The sequence below is a fragment of the Artemia franciscana genome, chromosome 18 (genome assembly GCF_032884065.1).
Source record: "Artemia franciscana chromosome 18, ASM3288406v1, whole genome shotgun sequence".
NCBI lineage: Eukaryota > Metazoa > Arthropoda > Branchiopoda > Anostraca > Artemiidae > Artemia > Artemia franciscana.
In genome coordinates, this window is record NC_088880.1 from 626208 (window position 1) to 645342 (window position 19135).

Consider the following 19135-nt stretch of genomic DNA (forward strand, 5'->3'; position numbering starts at 1 on the left):
GCCCTTTGCAGCCGTTTTCCATAGATCTGGATCATGTGCCCTGCCGTAGTTGTCGTCCTATAGAGGATCCTCCTACGATGGTGTTCTGCATCTCAAGCAATTTAACCCATTTCTGGGAGAAGATTTCTAGCTCATGGGACGTGTTGACATACCAGTGGGCCCTGTTGAGTGTACATTTGAGGGGCCTTCTTCCTCCTCCACCCGTATTTATGGCCCTGGGTGAGGGTTCCCCAGTTTCTATTATGGGTCCCCAGGGACAATGTCCCCCTTGGTCCGTGCCTCCTATGGAGGTACTCTACATCTTCGTAGGGCCTTCTTCTATCTTTCGTTCTCTACCAAACCTAGCATGATTATCTAATTATGAACTAACTAATGCAACTAATAAATAGTTGCAGTAAATCGCAAGTCTACTTTTAATTTTATAACGGTGCTATGTGTAAAGTTGACTTAGGTTATTAAGTTGAAAATTTCAAGGTACGTTGAGGAGATGTTGAAGAGAAACTCTAGGGTAACAAGCCCCCTCCCTCCTTGTCCTTTTTTGGTGCCCTCTCTACTCAACATTGATTGATATTTTGAAATTGTCATCTTGTTCAAACTAGTCAACAGGTCTGGTAGCTATACTTCTGGATATACCATGTCCGCATTCATTTTTGATTGTTTATTTAATTTATGTTCGTTTTGGGTTTTATTTTATCTTTAGGAGTAATTTCTGATCGTTTTGAGTTTGTGTTCTTATAGTGATTTATTTCTGATGGTCTTCAGTAAAATATGGTTCTTTATTTTCCTTTGAATAAGTTCCTTTTGGGAAGTTTTTTCCAATTGATTTAAAACCTTCCGGGGAAACCCTTTTCCCACTGAACTATCGATTAATCAATATACGATTGGTTTTATAACTGGTTAAAAAAAAAACAGAATCTTGATACCATTGATTCATCAAAAGAATTGTATTTTTATGCTGATTTCAAATATATAAGTTTTATCAGTCGTATGTTAATTACTAATAGAGACGTTTTTAAATGAGATTAAAAATTTTAGTGGTCTTTTTAAGTTACCAAAAAAATTGGAGGGCAACTAGGCCTCCTCTCCGCCCCTTTTTTCTCGTACAAAGTTCATGTACGATGAGCCAAAATCAAAACAGGTATTAGGCCTAATTCAAAAACATTCGGAAATTAAATAAAAAAAAGTTTTTTGAATTGAAAGTAAGGAGTGATATTAAAAATTAAAACAAGCAAAAATCATTCAATATATGAAAGGGGCTGTCCCCTCCTCATCATCCCGCTCTTTACGCTGAAGTTTGACTCTCTGTCCCTTTTCTACTTTTTAAAACAATAAAAAGCTTATATATATATATATATATATATATATATATATATATATATATATATATATATATATATATATATATATATATATATATATATATATATATATATACGTTTTATTGTTGCTTTAAAATGATGTTGGACCCTTTAACACACCCTCCTCCAAACGAGATGCATGCTCTGATTAGAGCAGAGGACTATTTTTTTTGTTACAGTTTTGAGAGAATCGGAGCGCTATTGGGTAATCTAAAAGTTGGATCCCTCCTGTTTTTTACATTAAGGAGAAGTTTTGACGAGACACTTAATGCTGTCTAGATGCTCAGTCCTGTTACTCCGTCCATGTTAATCACTGTTTCTAGTCCTTCTTTTACCCTACTAAGATTAGAGTTCAAACACTTCCTTCTTACCTCTTTCCTTACTTCCTCAAGTTTCTTTTTTACTTTAAAGACAAGTGTCGAGTGTTGTTCAAAGTTGTTACTTTAAAGTGTAACAGTTAATAGTGTTGAGTGTTGGCTATTTCTTTCTAAAGGATAAAAGGAGGTGTTGCATGTAGGTGTTGTCACCCGCATTGATTGACAGATTAGCCTAGAAAAGGTAACTACATTCCATTTCAGTGTTGCATAGAAGCAATTGGGTCAAAACTGGGTTATGCTTTGTATATATGTTCTATTTTGCTTTTTGAATTTATTTTTTCTCAGTATTAAGTTAATATAGAAATTTAGATTAGCTAATTTTTTATATCTTTGAGTCTGGTTAGTAAAATGAAACTTTCACGGATAGGTTTACAGACTAAAATAGTCCCGGGAAGGTATTTTGAAGTACCTTCCTTCTAGAGGGCCCTGACCTTCTTTGTGTTATAAAAGTGAAGTCTCGTAAAGCAGAACTTTCAAACAGTTCGTGGTAACGAACTGTAGTAAGGAGCGACCCGGCTCAATAGTAACCAAAACTCTAAAAAACGGAATTTTTATAACAATATCTACATACAAAAAAATCGCATTTTGATGCTAATTTTAAATATATAAGTTTTGTTAAGTTTAAACTTACCTATCAAAACTTACGAGCCTGAGAAAACTTGCCTTATTTTAGAAAATAGGGGGAAATCCCCTTAAAAGTCGTTGCATCTTAACAAAAATCACACCGTCAGATTCAGCGTATCAGAGAACCCTACAGCAGAAGTTTCTAGCATCTATCAACAAAAATGTGGAATTTAGCATTTTTGCCACAAGACAGATCACGGATGCGTGTTTATTTGTTTGTTTTTTTGTTTTGTTTTTTTCCCAGGGGTGATCGTATCAACCCATTGGTCCTAGAATGTCGTGTGAGGGCTCATTATAACGGAAATGAAAAGTTCTAGTGTCTTTTTTAAGTGACCAAGAAATTGGAGGGCACCTAGGCCCCCTCCCACGCTGATTTTTTCCCAAGTCACCGAATCGAAATTCTGAGATTGCCATTTTATTCAGCATAGTCGATAAACCTAATAACTATGTCTTTGGGGATGACTTACTCCTCCACAGTCCCCGTAGGAGGGGCTGCAAGTTAAAAACTTTGACCAGTGTTTAGACAAAGTAATGGTTATTGGAAAGTGTATAGACGATTATTTTGGTTGGGGGAGGGGTTATGTAGGGGATCTTTACATTGAGGTATTTGTCATGGGGGAAGAAAATACCCATGAAGGGGGCGCAGGAATTTTTAGCATTTTTTTAAAGAACAATGAAAAAATAAATATGAAAAAGTTTTTTCAACTGAAAGTAAGGACCAGCATTAAAACTTAAACCGAACAGAAATTATTACGCATATGAGGGGTTCACCTAAACCTAATACCTCGCTCTTTACGCTAAAGTAACTCTAATAATGTCAACTATTTATTCTACGGCCTTTGTGATTCAGGGGTCATTCTTAAAATTTAGGGTGAAATTCAAGCTTTAGTGCAAAGAGCGAAGTTTCGACGAGGGGGTGAACCCCCTCATAAACTTAATAAAAATGTACAAAAAAAAATTGACGTTCGTAAAAAGGTAAAAGTTCTAGTTGCTTTTTTAGATAACCAAAAAACTGGAGGGTAACTATGCCTACTCCCTCGCTCTTTTTTCTCGAAATCGTCCGATCAAAACTATGAGAAAGCCATTTAGTCATAAAAATAAATTACATATGCAAATTTTGTTTTAATTACGCATGTGCGGAGAGCCAAAATCAAAACATGCCTTAATTTAAAAACGTTCAGAAATTAAATTAAAAAAAAAAAAGTTTTTTTAACTGAAAGTAAGGAACGATATTAAAACTTAAAACGAACAGAAATTACTCCGTATATAAAAGGGGATGTTCCCTCCTCAACGCCCCACTCTTTACGCTAAAGTTCTTCACTGTTTTAAAAAGTAGAGTTTAGAGAAAGAGTCAAACCTTAGCGCAAAGAGCGGGGCATTGAGGAGGGAACAGCCCCTTTTATATACGGAGTAATTACTGTTCGTTTTAAGATTTAATATCACTCCTTACTTTCAATTAAATAAAATTGTTTTGTTTTTATTTAATTGCTTGAATGGACCGCAACAAAATTGTTTTCAGTTTCAGAACTTCGCTCAATCCCAATTTATAAAGTTTTTCTATTCAAACAACATTAATTGCATTTTAAGAACTAAAACCAAAGAAAACAAAATTAAGTTAAAATGTTATTTTTTAAAAGTTTCAATGGGTACCTGTGAAGTAGGCAAACTTGTGAAGTAGGCAAATTTCTAAGACTAAGAAATTAGAAGAGCTTAACATGGAAGCTTGTTAATACCTTCCCAGTGTATGTTTCTTGCCCTGAATTCATTACAGTAAGATTCATTTTCCTAGCCTAACCCCTTTCCAAAATAGCAAAAAGTTGCTAAAGTTGAATTATACCCTATTTTACCTTAAATATTCAGCTTAAACATCAGTTTCAACAAATCTGAACTGTACAATATAGGAATTGGCCTAATTATTCTGTTTCTTCTTCTTCTTTTTTCAACTAAAAGCGATAGGGTGATTTAGACTACTAGGCCTGTTTGATATAGTAATATTTGATTAACTCACCAATGTGACAACTGCCACTTCCACTTGTGCCACTTTGCCACTTGTTGTGACAACTTCCTAGTTAATTTTGGCAAGTGAAGGACAAATACTTGTGATATCGTGCATTTTGAAAAGTCTGGAAAGGACAATTCACAGAAATATAGGGGTTCAAGGATTGTAGGAGGGTAAAAATGACTATTTAGCCATGATAAAAGCGGTAACAGCTATGAAAAAGAAATAAGAAAGTATTATTCAAATCCAGGGGGAGCAATTCCCCCACCCTGCCGGTAATTAGTACACCTAGTTAAGCCTGGGCAAGATATAAAACAGTCAGAAATTAAATTATAAAACCACTTTTTTTTAACTGAAAGCAATGAGTGACACTAAAATTTGGGAGATTTTGAAGGCCTATAGATCTGTTCTTTGGAGAAACCCTTGATATGGCTGAAAATACTACTGAAATAACGGAAATTATATTTTCAAAACTTAAACCAATAAAAAAAGATATTGAAACCATAAAAAAAATGTAAGACGATTTTTCTCACAATTTTGGTTCTATCAAAAAACAATTTCAGAACCAGTTGTAAGAATTTTTCTGATGCCTTTCAAGTATGAAGTCTTCTAAGCCCCCCTCCCAAGAAAAGGGTAGACATAATATCTGGGTAATACCTCCTAAGATACACTTTTGGTCCTCACACAAAAAGCGTCGTTTCGTCTCTTGACTGAGCCCCTTTCCCTCCTGGGTCCACCCCAGCGTTTCCTTGATACAAAGTCTAGGAGCCTAGCCAATGAAGTAGAATTTGAAGTAGCAAATAAAATAGATAATTGTTAGATTGGGGTTTAATGACTTCTTGTGTTCGAGCTTTATCTTTCATTTGTCGTACAAAGTTAAAAAAAAAAAGGTACCTCTAAATATTTTTTTGTGTTTGAGCTCGATGACTTCTTGTGTTTGAGGTTTATCTTTCATGTTTCATAAAAACGTAAAAAAATTACCCCTAAATATTTTTTTTACCTTACCTCTAAGGTAAGAAAAAAGTGATCACAAGATAACTTCTTGTGTTGGAACTTCATATTTCATGTTTCATACAAAGGTAAAAAAAAATACCTGTAAATATTTTTTTGTGTTTGAGCTCAATGACGTCTTGTGTTCGAGGTTTATCTTTCATGTTTCATAAAAATGTATAAGAATTACCCCTAAATATTTTTTTTTACCTTACCTCTAAGGTAAGAAAAAAGTGATCACAAGATAACTTCTTGTGTTGGAACTTCATATTTCATGTTTCATACAAAGGTAAAAAAAATACCTGTAAATATTTTTTTGTGTTTGAGCTCGATGACTTCTTGTGTTCGAGGTTTATCTTTCATGTTTCATAAAAACGTAAAAAAATTACCCCTAAATATTTTTTTTACCTTACCTCTAAGGTAAGAAAAAAGTGATCACAAGATAACTTCTTGTGTTGGAACTTCATATTTCATGTTTCATACAAAGGTAAAAAAAATACCTGTAAATATTTTTTTGTGTTTGAGCTCGATGACTTCTTGCGTTCGAGGTTTATCTTTCATGTTTCATAAAAAGATAAAAAAAAAACTGTAAATATTTTTTTACCTTACCTCTAAGGTAAGAAAAGTAATCACAAAATGACTTCTTGTGTTCGAGCTCTATCTTTCGTGTTTCATGAAAAGGTTAAGAAGTTACCTCTAAATATTTTTGTGTTACCTTACCTCTAAGGTAAAGATAAAATCATCACAAGATGACTTCTTGTTTTAGAGCTTTATCTTTCTTGTTTCATAAAAAAGTAAAAACATACCTCTAAATCTTTTTATTACCTTACCTCTAAGGTAAGAAAAAAAATTATTATGAAAGATTTATTATCCTAATCTGGGTACGGAATGAAACCATGTAACAGGGCAATCTGAGAGCCATTTCTAAACAAATCGACAGATAAACATAACTGTATTACCATCTTCAAAGAAAATGTAAAGCAGCATTAATATTCACTCCATGCAGTGAGAAAGTCTCAAAAAGTGAAAATTATTGAAATTAATATGTTATTACCATGTATTGCGTATGTATATATTCGTTTCTTAGCTGTATTTTACATTCAAATTTCTTCATTTTGATTAAGCTGACTGTTGCTGGATTTTCTTCAAATTATCTAAATTCCCCTTTATTTTATTGATTTATGTATTTATAGTTTTCAGCTATTTAGCCTCGCTTCCCAATTTATTCTTCAAGTATAACTCAATTCTTGGACAATTATCCAAATGAAAACCAAAGGAAAATTTGATTTAAATTTGATTCTTAAAAAAATCATTTTAGTTGTTTACGTATTTCAAGTGTTTCATCAACCCCCTCTGTATATTCATTAAAAACTATTTAGTTGCTTAAAATGGGTGGCCAAGGCAAAACCAAGAAGAATACATTGTCAAAATTGATTTTCGAAGAACTTTTCCACAGGAAAATCCACAGGAAGATTCGATTTAAATTTGATCTTCAAAAAAAAACCTTTTAGTTGTTTACGTATTTCCAGCGTTTCATCAACCATCTCCGTATATTAATTAAAAATTATTTAGTTTCTTAAAACGGGAGGCCAAGGCAAAACCAAGAAGAATACGTTTTCAAAATTGATTTTCGAAGAAATTTTCAAAATTGAATTTTCTTGGAGGCGTTATTGCCCAAAATTAGGGATGGAAACCACGTAATATATCAATTTGTGGGTAAATTCTAAGCGAGTGAAAGGCGACCAAACTTTGAACGGTCTCTGGGACTCAGCACCCGGCAGGCATGTGTCATTTAATTCTTGTATTACGCATTGCCATGATTATTCTGTTACTCAGGATAATCGTGGATAATCTTGTGTTTTAAGTTATAGGAAGGGGGATCAGTAATTTCATTTGAATCAAGAAAATCTGTTCTGCGTTTTTGTTGTGCATGATTTTTATTGGCAAGCCGTTGTGATTCAAGTGGTTTCTCATCTTATATTTGCAGAGTTTGCTGTGCATCACATCCGTTTGTTGTTATTTGAACTTCTCGCCCAGCCGCATATTTTGTTGTGCATGATTTTCCTTTATAATTTAATTTGATTGCTTCTTCCACTTCTTTTCTAATCATAAATTTTGCTGGGCTTAATTTTCCTTTATCATTAACTCAGACATTTCTTCCATACCTTTAGTTTTAGCTGTTTGAATTCATTCGTCATCTTGTTTAATATCACATGGCGTCATTGATGCCAAAAACTACAAAATTTCTCCTGGGATACAAAAATGGTGAAAAGATGTATTTGAAAATGACACCATTCATATGAATGTTTTTTGTCCAAAATTAGGGCTCTAAATGACATTCTCCAAAATTATGACCTATCTAGATCATTTTTAAGGCCATTAAATCTCAGTGTGCCTATTTTCCAAAAAAATATGGAGCAACATCCAAAAAACTACACACACAATTTTACTCGCTCAAAGAGAGTTTCGTCTCTTGACTGAGCCCCTTTCCCTCCTGGGTCCACCCCAGCGTTTCCTTGATACAAAGTCAGGAGCCTAGCCAAAGAAGTAGAATTTGAAGTAGGAAATAAAGTAAATAATTGTTAGATTGGGGTTTGATGACTTCTTTTGTTCGAGCTTTATCTTTCATTTGTCATACAAAGTAAAAAAAAGGTACCTCTAAATTTTTTTTTTGTGTTTGAGCTCAATGACTTCTTGCGTTCGAGCTTTATCTTTTATATTTCATAAAAAGGTAAAATAATTACCACTAAATTTTTTTTTACCTTATCTCTAAGGTAAGGAAAAAGTAATCAAAAGATAACTTCTTGTGTTCGAGCTTTATCTTTCATGTTTCATACAAAGGTAAAAAAAAATTACATATAAATATTTTTTTTTGTGTGTTTGAGCTCAATGACTTCTTGTGTTCGAGGTTTATCTTTCACTCAAGAGAGAGTAGTACCGGGAGAACGGTAGTTTTGTCGCCGGTCTGGGTCTAATAAGCACATTCTGCTATAAGAACATGGTTCACAATCTCCTTCAGGGTTTTGTTATGGATGTGCCGCTAGAGTGATTTTGTGATAAATTTGTGTTGTTACTTTGAAGCTAAAAACATTACGACTATTGATGCTTCCCTCCTCGCTTACATTAAATGAAGCTAAAGCAAAACATAAGTTCAAGGTTAGGATCTATTTCTGGAACTCTTTAGAGAGCAAGTGACGGCCAATAAAAGGCCGAGAAAGTCACTTGAAAATTGTGAAGTTGGCAATACAATTCGAGCACGTAAAGGAGCAACCTTCAAATGAATCACATTTTGTTAGTTTCTCTTTTCCCTGGAAAATGAAAAACTCTGTGATAAATACACACGACCCTTAAGGGTCCCAATGATGTTTAATTAACCCTTACATAGTTTCCTAGGTTTGCACTTGGTTTTTGTGCCATATTTTGTTGGCGTCGAAGACTGTGATTGTCTGTGGAACTCTTTAGAGAGCACAAGACGTCCTATAAAAGGTCAAGGAATTCATTTGAAAATTGTGGAGTTGACAATAAAATTTAACCATGTAAAGCAGTAATCTTCAAATGTTAGCTTCTCTTTCCTCTGGAATATGGTGGACTCTGCAACAAATACACACGACCCTTAAGGGTCCCAATGACGTTTAATTAACACTTGCTTAGTTTACTGCATTTTAATAGCTTGGCACTGGGTTTTGTACCATAATTTTTTGGCGTCGAAGATTGTGGTGGCATTCTTGTTCTAGCGTATTATTTCTTTCTGCTTCACTTTAATTTTTTATTCATTCTGACTCTCATTTGTTGCTTGTTTACTAATAGTAAAATTCTTTTTTCTTCCCTTTCATTTTTGACACGTTATAAAACTAACTATCACTTGTAATTCTTGCTTCCACTTATCTTCTACCGTATATTTTTTTTGCTTCATTTTCATTTCCTATTCGTTCTGACCCTCGTTGTCTACTAAGATACTACTCAAATGTTATATAACTACATGTTTCCATGTTTTTCACTTTCTTTTTTGGCTCGTCTTAATTCTTGCTACCGCTTATATTTCAACCGTATATTTCTTTGATCTTCATTTTAGTCGATCATTACTTCAGTAATTTTTTTCAATTCCTTTTACCTTAGCTGCTTGGATTGACCTTCGCATTTGATGATCTAGATCAGGGCCTCTTCAACTATTTTTCATTCACGAACCCATTTTGATACCTAGTTTCCTGGTGACCCCATATAAATGTAAGACAAAGAGATTAATAATTATTTTTGGATGATTTATTTATTAGGTAATAATATGCATGTGCATTTGAAAATATATATTGCTAGAATTTTGCTTAAAAATATACAACAACCTAAAACCAAAAATTGTAAAATATCACCAAATTGTATTTATTATAGTTAAAAAAATAATATGCCTTATTTTTCATCAAAATCGTATTTTTTTTTTTTTTTTTTTTGTGGTAATATAAATAAAATGAAATTCCGTGAATGTCATAGTTCACTCGAATATATTTGAACGCAGGCGTTCAGTGTCAAATATTAAATGAAAATTAAAAGAAAATTTTTTATGAGATAGATACGTCTATTTTTTTATAGCCTAAGAAATTAAATTTTAGTGGAAAGTTTGATCCTGATGGACGTAAGACCTCTTCAATATTTTTTAGCCATGAGCAGTACTGAGATTTAATACGTATTAAAGTTTAGAAAGTAACTTAACCTAAATATGTTGTGCCTAATGACAGAAGAATATTCAAGACCATATCAGCAATTCTGGGCAGTTAAAGATCTAATACAGGATTCAGTTAAGGGCTGTTTTAGAAACTCTCATTTTAAGTTTGAGTAACTCGAAAGATCAGCAGTTTCCTGTTAAGCTTTAAGTGACAGGTGATCAACCTCACTTAAGTTATACAAGGTACCTTTTTGAAATAACATAACATATATAAAATAACATATGTACAGAACTGTGTTTCTAGCAAATCTAAGCAATCTACCTTAATTTTCACAATGAACTTTTTACCATAATTACTCTCGGTTATAAAGTTACCGATCTGAGAAAACATTTCTAACGATTTTTTTCTATCATAATTTACCAAATGTTGATGTTTCCTTTTACGTAACGGGAAACATTTCATGGCAAAAAGAAAACATCAAATGTTGATGTTTCCTTTTATATAACTTTCAATTTTATTATTTGAAGTATATATATTGCATTTTTTTTCATTTTTTTCAAAACTTCATTTTTTTTTCAAAACTATGAGAAAGCCATTTAGCCATAAAAATAATTTAATATGCAAATTTTGTTTTAATTATTCATGTGTGGAGAGGCAAAATCAAAACATGTATTAATTCAAAAACGTTCAAAGATTAAATAAAAAACTAGTTTTTTTTAACTGAAAGTAAGGAACGACATTTAAACTTAAAACGAACGGAAATTACTCCGTGTATGAAATTGGTTGTCCCCTCCGCAATCCCTCGCTCTTTACGCTAAAGTTTGACTCTGCCACAATTCTACTTTTTAAAACAATTAAAAACTTTAGGGTAAAGAGCGAGGGATTGTGGAGGGGATAACCCATTTCATACACTGAGTAATTTCTGTTCATCTTGAGTTTAAATGTCGCTTCTTATTTTAAGTTAGAAAAACTAGTTTTTTTTATTTAATTTCTACAAAGAGCAGCATGCAATAAAAGATGTTCTTCAGTTATGAACGGTATCTTATTTTTTGCAATACAGTATGAAACTACAGATGATGTTTGTAAATTTTTTTTTACTGGTCATAAATTTCTCAAATATATTTTTTTGGCATTATTCGAAGATTTTGGCTATATATGAAGACAAACTTCATATGATGATATAAGATACTTTTCATGTGCTCATCAATTTCTTAAGGGATTTTCTTGGCTTTATTTGAAGGTTATGGCTATATATGAAGACAAACTTCATACGAGGATAGCAAATATTTTTCATTAGTGGTCATAAATTTCTTAAAGGATTTTTGTTTTGCTTTATTTGAAGATCTATACGGTCTTTCAAAATATTATTTTGGTTTATTAACATAAAAACATGCTCTGATTCTAGATGACAAATAAAAAACAAATATGAATGTTTTTATAAAAATAAAAAACAAAAAAATTTGCAGTTAGAATAGTTCCAAATAATTAGAATAGTTAGACATGAGAATGTCTAATCTTATTTCTCTTTGCTCTTCACTTTCGTTTTTGAATTGCAGTAATTCTTACGGCCGTTTATCTTTTAACTGCGTATTTCTTTGTTGTTTGCTTTCGTTTTTGACCTGTTGTAATAGTCATTTTCGGAACTATACTAACTGCAAATTTTCTGTTTTTTTTTCTCCTATTATTACTTCCGATATTCAGATATCGCAAATGTCATTCATTATGAATGATACTACTCAAAAAGCACATAATATCCTAAGCCTAAAAAGACGGGGCCGTAGAAAAAGTATCCCTATTTTCATACAGGAAATTTCTGTTTTGTTTTTGTTTTAGTTTAATTCCACTTATTGCATATATTTGTAATTATTATATGTTCTTATTAACAAAGAAGAAAAACAGTAGGGAATGTTTTTCGTTAGGACCGTCCTCAGCATAACATAAATGTAAAGAAGAAGAAAGGCCTACAGTTCTAAATAGAACTTAGTTTCATTGGTTTTATATTGTTTAAAGTTCTCCTTCATCTATAAATTCAGATTTTGCTATATATCATATTTTGCATTAACATTTTATTGCTTAATACTGTATTGTACATTTCAAATATCACATCATTATTAATTGTGAGCAATAAAACCTTCTGCTTAGAAAAAATGAAGTATAAGTGTTAGAACAATCCATAAGCGTTACGTTTCAAGGCATGGACTTGAAAAGTAAAAATAAAAAAGAACGTTCTTTTAACTGAAAGTAAGTAGTAACATTAAAACTTAAGAAGAACAGAAATTATTCCGTATATGAAAGGGGGCTGGTCCCTCATCAACAACTTACGCTTTACGATAAGGTTTGACTCTCTTTAGTCACTCTATTTTTTAAAGTAATAAAATTTTCAACGTAAAGAGAGAAGTGTTGAGGAGGAGGCAGCGCCTTTCATATACAGAGTAATTTCAGTTCATTTTAAGTATCAATGTCGTTCCTTAATTTCAGTTGAATAAAATTGTTTTTATTTAATTAATAATCTTTTAAATAATGCCGAGAAGTCCATGAGGCGCAAGATGATATACACAATTCTTGAACGCCACATGCAAAACTTATCCGTCATGAAGAAATGAATGAAATTATTTTTCACTGTATTGATAATACAAATTAACTATGTTCCTGAAATTTCCAATTTCAAATTTTGTGCCTTTGCTTGTTTTTCTTTCTCTTTTTTTACAGTCTTTTTTACTTTAATATTATATTAATTGATATAGTTTTATTTATCTGCCTTAGCCATAGCCATAAAATAAGCATGCTATTGCCATTGATCGCGTTTAAAACAAGTTTTGATTGATTTTGAAGATTTTATCAAGTAGTTCGTGGTAACGAACTGTAGTAAGGAGTGACCCTGCTCAATAGTAACCGAAACTCAAAAAAATGGGATTTTGATATCAATAATTACATAAAAAAATTTCATTTTAATGCTGATTTTAAATATATAACTTTCATCAAGATTAGTCTTACCTATCAAAAAATACGAGCCTGAGAAAATTTACCTCATTTTAGAAAATAGGAAAAAACACCCCCTAAAAGTCATACAATCTTCACGAAAATCACACCATCAGATCCAGCGTATCAGAGAACCCTGTTGTAGTAGTTTCTATGTAGAAGCTTCAACCTCCTATCTGCAAAAATGTGGAATTTCGCATTTTTTTGCCAGAAGACAAATCACGGATGCGTGATTATTTGTTTTTTGTTTTTTTTTTCCCAGGGGTGATCGTAACCTTCCCCAGGGCGGTTGTGTGTATTTATAGTTTTTGTAATTAGTAGTTAATAAAGAGAGTTCATAATATATCGTTAACGACCCAGTGGTCCTAGAATGTCGCAGGAGGGCTCATTCTAACGGAAATTAAAAATGGTAGCGCCCTTTTAAGTGACCAAAAAAATTAGAGCGCACCTAGGCCCCCTCCCACGCTCATTTTTTCCCCAAATTCACCGGATTAAAATTCTGAGATAGCCATTTTATTCACCATAGTCGAAAAACCTAATAACTATGTCTTCGGGGACGACTTACTACCCCGCAGTCCCCGTGGGAGGGGTTGCAAGTTACAAACTTTGACCTGTGTTTACATATAGTAATGGTTACTGGGAAGTGTACGGACGTTTTCAGGGGGATTTTTTTTTGGTTTGGGAGGGAGAGCTGAAGTGGGGGGGGGTTACGTGGGAGGATCTTTCCATGGAAAAACTTCTCATGGGGGACGAGACTTTCAATTTCAGAAGAGGCAGGATTTTTTTGCATTATTTAAAAAAAAGAACAATGAAAGGATAAATATGAGAAGTATTTTTCTACTGAAAGTGAGGAGCAGCATTAAAACTTAAAACGAGCAGAAATTATTGCGGATATGAGGGGTTTACCTCCTCGTAATACCTCGCTGTTTACGCTAAAATATTTTTAGTAATTTCAACTATTTATTCTACGGCCATTGTGATTCAAAGGTCATTCTTGAGGAATTGGGACAGAATTTAAGCTTTAGGGTAAAGAGCAAGGTATCGACGAGGGGTAAACTCCCTTATATACGCAATAAAAATATACGAATATAGAAATTCGTTACGTAAGTTAATTCGTAAATTACGTATATTTTTTACTAATGAAAATGTTCGTAAAACAATTAAAAGTTCTAGTTGCCTTTATAAGTAATCAAAAAGTTGGAGGGTAACAGGGCTTCCTCCCTCTCTCCTTTTTTCTCAAAATCTTCTGATTAAAAGTATGAGAAAGCCATTTAGCCAAAAAGAAAATTAATATGCAAATTTCGTTTTAAATATTTATGTGCGGAGAGCCAAAATCAAAACATGCATGAATTAAAAAACGTCCAGAAATTAAATAAAAAAAAGTTATTTTAAATAAAAGTAGGGAGCGACATCAAAACTTAAAATGAACAGACATTACTCCGTATATGAAAGAGGCTTTTCCCCCTCAACGCCCCGCTCTTTACGCTAAAGTTTTTTGCTGTTTCGAAAAGTAGAGTTAAGAGAAAGAGTCAAACTTTAGCGCAAAGAGGGAGGTGTTGAGGAGGAAAAGCCCCTTTCATATACGGAGTAATTTCTGTTCGTTTTAAGTTTTAATGTCGCTCCTTACTTTAATTTAAAAAAACTTGTTTTTTTATTTAATACTTAAATACAACAAATGACGTCTTACTGTTTTGACTAAATGATAATTCTGTTTCAGCATTTGTTCTTAGACAGTTGGGACAAATTAAAACTAGTGCTTTAGGCACTAATTAAAATTAAAACTTTAAAACTTAAAAATTTAAAACTTTAAAATTAAAATTAAAACTTAGGAGCAAGGTATTGAGGAGTAAGGCAAAGGAGCAAGGAGGAAAGTGTACACTTCTCATAGACGTAATATTTGATGTTTGTTTTAATTTTTTATTTTCTCCCTTACTTTTATTTGAAGAAACTTGTTTTTTTTTTATTGTTTTTTATTTTTAACTGTTTCTATATTTTTCCGAAAAAACTGGCTCCCCCTTTATGGAAAACTCTTCCCTTCCTGGAAAGTTCCTCCATTTAAAGTTCTTTTCGTGTAAATACCCCCCCCCCCAACATGAAACTTATCCCCTGACAATTGCATTTTGGCTGATTTTTCCCCTGCAAATTTATTGCAGATGATTCCGGTTGATAATTGTTTCTTAGCACACTTTCATTTGATAAAGATTTTAATTTCTGATGACAAATACCCTCCCCCCGTCCTAGTTGAAAGTTGTTGCCACAGAAAATTCCTTCTGGAGAATTTCTCCCGTGGAAAATCCCTCTCCCTTACAGAAATGATACTTTATAATTTTAAACCTGGTAAAAATTCTCCCCCGGGCGATTTCCATTAACATCTCTAAATGTAAAATGGAGTCAGCAAATGAAAGTAAAACAAATAAAGAGACTTTTTAATGGGACTCTCTCTGTTTCTCCTGGAAAGTTTGTTCCCTCCTCCCTGGAATTTCCCTCTCTATGGAGGATTATACCCTTGAAAAATTTCCTCATCAGTAAATTCACGCCTCCTTCCCGAAAAATGTCAAAAACAAATGCTTCCAATAACAAATGTAAAGTATTGTACGCATAATTTCCAATAACAAATTTTCTACGTAAACAATGGGAAAATTCCATGACTTGCAGAATTTACCCCAGGTGCTTTGGGGGGTCATTTTATCCCCAAAGACATAGTTGAATTTTCAATTATATTGAACATAATGACTATTTCAAAATTTTGATCGGATAGCTTTGAGGAAAAAATGGAGATGTAAGAGGCGAATTGCCCTTCAATTTATTGGTTGCCATAAAAGGTCACTGGAATTTTTAATGATCATTCAAATGAGTTCTTTCCCAATATTCTTGGGAAACGTTTTAGTCGTCCTGGCTCTCTGGTTGGTGCGCTGGCGTGGGAATTCTGTGGCCAAGGGGTACGGGTTCAATCCCAGTTGTGACCAGTTGTTCATTTTGGAACGGGGGTCAGTGGCGTGACTCTGTAAGCTCAGCCAGATTCGACCCATCTCTAAATGGGCACGGAAGAAATCTTGGGAAGGCAAGCAGGAAGGATGTGTGAAAGCAGAGGATGGTTGGCTCCCCAACCCCCATTGCACTTCCTGGCTGAAGGGCCATGAAACGGAGATTAGCACTGCCGGTTTGGACCTTAAGGGTCTAGTGCCGTCTTTCTTACTTACATACTTACTTACTTTCCCAATATTCAAGCACTACTGCTTCGATGGGATCATCCGTGGGGAAAAAAAAGCAACAACAAGTAAACAACAATTTAACCCCCGTCCTTGATCTTTCTTCTGGAAAATAATATATAACTCTACATTCTTACTGAATGGAGCTTGAAACTTCTACAATAAATATGTGATATATGAACAGGCTAGCAGCTTTTGCGGCTCATAGCTTTTTCTCAGGGTGGTAGCTTTTGATGGGTAACACTAAACTTGATAAATCTTATATATTTGGAATCAGCATTATAAGCTTATTCGTTTAATATGTCTATTGATATCAAAATTCCGTTTTTGAGAATTTTGGTTGCTATCGAGTCACGTCGCTTCTTACTTACACTTCGTTTTAACGAACTGTTTGATTAAGTAGACTATTTTCCTTTGATCAGATGTCAAAAGACGTCATTTGGCATGTAACTCTTAGCTTATACCTTGAATTGCAAAATTTCAAGGTTTTTATGCTTAAAACGGAATGAAGTGAAGCATTTAGGCTGTATTTCTAAATACAAGTTCTACTGCACAAAATGCATGTAAAATTTCAAGTGATCAGTTGTCAAAGACGTCATTCGGTGTGTAATTCTGAACCTATATCTGTAATTGTAGATTTTATGGGTTTTTTGATACTCCAGACATAACAAGATGCAGAATTATAGGTTAGATTTCTAAGTGTAATGTTTCATCGTCCAGGTTGAATGATAGATATGACATTTTAGACGGCTAAAGTGAAGCATTTCTAAGTTTAAGTTTTATTGCTCAAAAGGTATTTAAAATTTTCCAGTAATCATATGTCAAAGACGTCATTCGTGGTGTAATCCTAAGCCTGTAACTGTAATTGCTGAACTTTTGTGTTTTTATGGCACTTGGTAAATACCAGGTGGCATATAGCGATTGCAAATTCTGTCGGCCGGTCGGTCTTTCGGTCCTTGCTTGGACGGAGACTTGCTTGCTTGGAGGGAAGTTTGGACGATGAAATTTGGCAGACATATGAGGGACCAGACCAAATTAAATTAAAAATAGTGGTTTTCCTGATTTGTTCATCTGGGGGAGGGGAGCGACGGTTAATTCGGAAAAATTAGAAAAATAGGTATTTTGAACTTACGAGAGGGTGATTGGATCTTAACGAAATTTGATTTTTAGAATAATATTGTGTCCCAGAGGTCTTATTTTAAATCAAGGCCGGATCTGGTGACATTGGTGGGACTTGGAGGGGGAGCCTAAAATCTCGGTAAACGCTTAGAGTGGAGGGATCGAAATGAAACTTGGTGGGAAAAATAAGCACAATTCTTAGATACGTGACTGACATAACTGGAACGGATTCGCTCTCTTTGGAGGAGTTGGGGGGAGGGTTACTTCTGAAAAATTAAAAAAATGAGGTATTTTTAACTTACGAAGGAGTGATCGGATCTTAATGAAATTCCATATTTAGAAGAACCACGTAACTTAGATCTCTTATTTTTAAATCCCGACCGGACCCAGTGTCATTTGTGAGAGTTGGGGGGTGGTGGATATCTTGGAAAACGCTTAGAGCGGAGAGATCAGGATGAAACTTGGTGGGAAGAATCCCCAATCCCCAAGTGGCTGAGTGGTTGGGCCCTAATAACGACAATCTTTAAGTTTGTACCATCTGAAAATAAAGAATGATAAAGTTTGTATAATAAGGAAAATAAAGATATATTATTAAACTATATAAGCAAATGTAAAATTTTGTATTTTTTCCCAGAAATATTTGTAAAGCAAATAAAGAAAAAAGATGTATTATTATAAAAAAAAATATAATAAGTTTATCTTTATATATGTAAATCGTTTTAAATGTTCTACTGAGGATGTGGTTTTGTTGGTAACTGTGAAGTAGTAGTTTTGCTTTTTTTAAATTCCAAATTTGTTTTTTTCGAAAATTCCAAATTTATTTTTTTCGAAAATTCCAAATTTTTGAGAAGCAAGAGAAGCCTATTAAAAATTTACATATATTAAACTAGTTGTCACTTCCCCCAGTTCATAAAATTTGCAACAGTAGACATTTGCGGCAATTGAATCCTAAATGCCTGTAATCATAAAGTGTCTATTTCGGTTTACGACCCTTCTGAACATGCCCATCATTTTACCCTTTGCAAATAAATCATCTTCTCAACACCCATCACTCGTCAATGGCGACAGTTCATGATGTATCTCCAGGAAACATTGATTTGAGTTTATCAGTCTATTTACAGACCTTTGGTCGTCCAATGCAGGCCTATTGAATCTCAATGCATAATATTCTTTATAAATATTCTTTATAATATTATATTCTATATAATATTATATATAATATTACAATATTCTTTATAATATTCTTCATATTTTTAATCAGCGGACTCGGAACTAACAAAATTTTTATACAATCCTAATAATTAGGGGAGGGGTTAATTCCAGAATTGCCTCTCATTCAATTGGACTATCTCAATTGGACTTGAGCCCCCAACTATTCCATTTTAAATTCAGAGAATCAACAGGGGTATTAGTCGGGTATAATGTCTATATTTGTCGGGGTTAATGTCTATATTAATCGGGGATAATGTCTATGATAGTCGGGGCTAATGTTTATATTATGTCTAATAGATCAACATATCCATGTCTATCTATTATTGATTTTTGAATTCAGAGTTTTTGAACTTTTGAATTTGAAGATTTTAAATTTTTGAATGCCAAGACAGATAGTCCAAATGAGTAAGAGGTAAAAGACAAAGATTTTCTCATGAAAATAAAGAGCAAATTTGGAATATAAAACAATCAAAACTGCTACTTCAGAATTAACAATTTATTTCTTCCCTTCCGATTACCAAAAAAACCGCAGGATCAGCAGAATATTTCAAACAACCTACACATAAGCAAACCGACACATTTCACAAATCGGTTATGAATAATTAAAGGATGA

The 19135-nt window shown here is 33.3% G+C and overlaps 1 protein-coding gene across 4 annotated transcripts in view; it reads left to right on the plus strand.

Moving 5' to 3' along the window:
• The first annotated feature begins 1669 nt into the window (after nt 1-1669).
• Nucleotides 1670-19135, plus strand: part of LOC136038473 (uncharacterized) — a 181881-nt gene continuing 164415 nt past the window's right edge. For 3 of the 4 annotated variants that reach the window (XM_065721538.1, XM_065721539.1, XM_065721542.1), the window contains exon 1: nt 1671-1916. The gene's annotated coding sequence lies outside the window, so the exon portion shown is untranslated. Of the gene's footprint in view, nt 1917-19135 lie in introns of all 4 variants that reach the window. The other variant, XM_065721541.1, reaches the window with a different exon arrangement.